This window comes from Palaemon carinicauda, chromosome 2, assembly GCF_036898095.1.
Source record: "Palaemon carinicauda isolate YSFRI2023 chromosome 2, ASM3689809v2, whole genome shotgun sequence".
Classification (NCBI taxonomy): domain Eukaryota; kingdom Metazoa; phylum Arthropoda; class Malacostraca; order Decapoda; family Palaemonidae; genus Palaemon; species Palaemon carinicauda.
In genome coordinates, this window is record NC_090726.1 from 4033714 (window position 1) to 4036213 (window position 2500).

A 2500-nucleotide genomic window follows, 5' to 3' on the forward strand; every position below is an offset into this window, starting at 1 on the left:
TCTTGAAAGATATTCTTCTTAATTCCACATCCAGCCGGAGGGGAATAAAAGGTTTGAACAGTTTTCAAAATATTCCTGGGAATTTTTTACGTATTATTTAAAACATTTCATCTAACCAAATGTTCCAGTAAATGCATTTCGTTACAAAGTTGGTATGAATGGAATATATTTTACAAATCTCTTGCAACGAGCTTTTATTGATCTATTTTTCATTTATGATTGTAACAAAGTCACTGCTAATTGCCTCCAATATAGCTCCCAACTCTCACGTGAAAACACAAGAAGTAAACCTTGGCAATTCATTTTCCCGAACAAACACTTTCCCATGAAGCACCACCAGTGGAAAATGAAACGAAAATATATATATATTTTCGGTAAAATAACAACGCCTTGCATAATACCATTAGTTTTGTTATCTCTTTTCGAAAGAATAGAGTTGTTTTCGTCTCGGCTGTGTTGAGATCGGAAATCTATATGTTTGGGATGAAAGTCTCTTATCGTGTGAATCTGTTTCGTTGGATCGAAGACCCGGAAGCTGTTTGTTAAGTTATGGATTTCTTGACGAGATTTAGAGTGAATGTAGGCAAATATTTTAAGTGTATACAGCTTAAAGATTATCATGGTAATTTTTCTTGTTAAGAAAAGTATTCATAACTTTCTTCAAAAGAAAGATTAAATACAGGTAAAAGTGATGATACTCATTTATGAAAGCATAATCAAATAATTACTGGTAGCCTTCTGGAAACGTCTCCCCCTGGCGATCTGCCAGGGATGAGAACATAATTTTATCTTTCTTATAATATTATATTTCAAAGTTACTTTTATCTCGTCGGTGGTGCTGCATTTCATTTCAATTTTACTCTGCTAATGATTTATTTACTCATTAAATTATTACGCTTTTGCAGTATTTTGTATTCTTGAGGATCCTTACACTACATTCCATATTTGATTTTAATCATTAAACTAGAAGATAAAAGATAAGAATGGAAATTCCAACTAATGAAAAAGATTTCTTGTAAAAGGACAACTGAAGTGTTAAGGGAAGAATGAAGAAAGTAACAACTTTGCTCCCCAATCCTCATTACAAATAACAATGTTTGTACATAAGCCGTTGTTGTAAAAACTATATACCAAGTACGATAAGTAGTTGGTGATTTTGTAGGTACTTCAATCATGAAGTCAATTGTTTTTAGGTTATCTCTTCCCCAAAGCCACGTAATGGAATTCCTTGTCTTTTGTTTATTCTCATATGTATTGATGTAAAATCATGTTTTAAGAATTATTTAATACCGGAGCTTTTTCGCTGTTCCCTCTATCAGATATGACAAAATATAAGAGGCCAAATAGTCTTAATCAATTATACATTTATATATTAGATCAGATCAGGCATTCTTCTTCTTTGTCTGCATCTTTTCCCACCTTTAAGAGAGATCAGGCATATATTCAGTTTTTCAAAATTCTTATCTTTAAAGAATCAAAGAATCGAGGAAAATTCAGGGATGTTTATGATTATAGTTAACTTCAATAATATAAGACTGACTCTGTTTCCCATGAAGCCGGTCAATCTTCATGAAGGGCCACTTAAAATTATTAAAATTACCCACCAAACCATCATCCATTTCCATAGATGAGAGTTAATTGGAATGAGAAAATATGGCAAAAGTTCTTAGATGAAAGATTTAACCCTTTATAAAGGAGGATACCTTAACATGGTGATCAACTAAGTGATACTAGTCAGCGCCACCCTTACTAGCTTGGTTTGCTGTGAGCGATCAGATTAAAGTGTCCCACCATCACTAATTCGCAATGGCCCACGTGGTGAGGAAATGACCAAACACCAGATATTAATAAGGGCCTGTTTGAGGCTTTTGTCCTGCAATTGAATAGAAACCAATGCATTTCTTGCTTTTGTAGATGTTTGTACCATATTTTTTCTGGATGTCTCCCATCTGCATTCTTTGATGTTATTTTATCACTTAAGAGCTTCGTTGTAAATTATAAATTTTGTGTTTTTCGAAAAACTATGCTTTATATTAAGATTTTTTTTAGATTAACTTATGAAGCGATATTTTCTAACTATTGCAAATTTAAATATTTCAATGAGGGACTATTTTGATTCTTAGTGATCTTTGTATTAATGTAACTAGAATTCAATAAGAAAGGTAAATGTAATTGCATGTATAATCCAATGTACATTTGAATTACTCGTCTTTAGAATTTGTAAAAATTTAGATTGTGAAAGTTGATTATACCTTTCATCAATTAAACTTGGATTCAATAGCACAAACATATATAAAGTGTGTTTATTGCACTATTAAATTGCGATCTGCCTCTTCAACCAGCCAAGAGGAAGTTTATGATAGATCTAGCAAAGCCCAAAAAATGAAATGAAATGTAAATGATCCCACTCTGTCAAATAAAAGAACCTCAGAGGTCAAGTGTCAATCTGGGAAAGATGAATTTCTGCAGTTTATTAAGTCTGAAAATCTTAATCATAAAT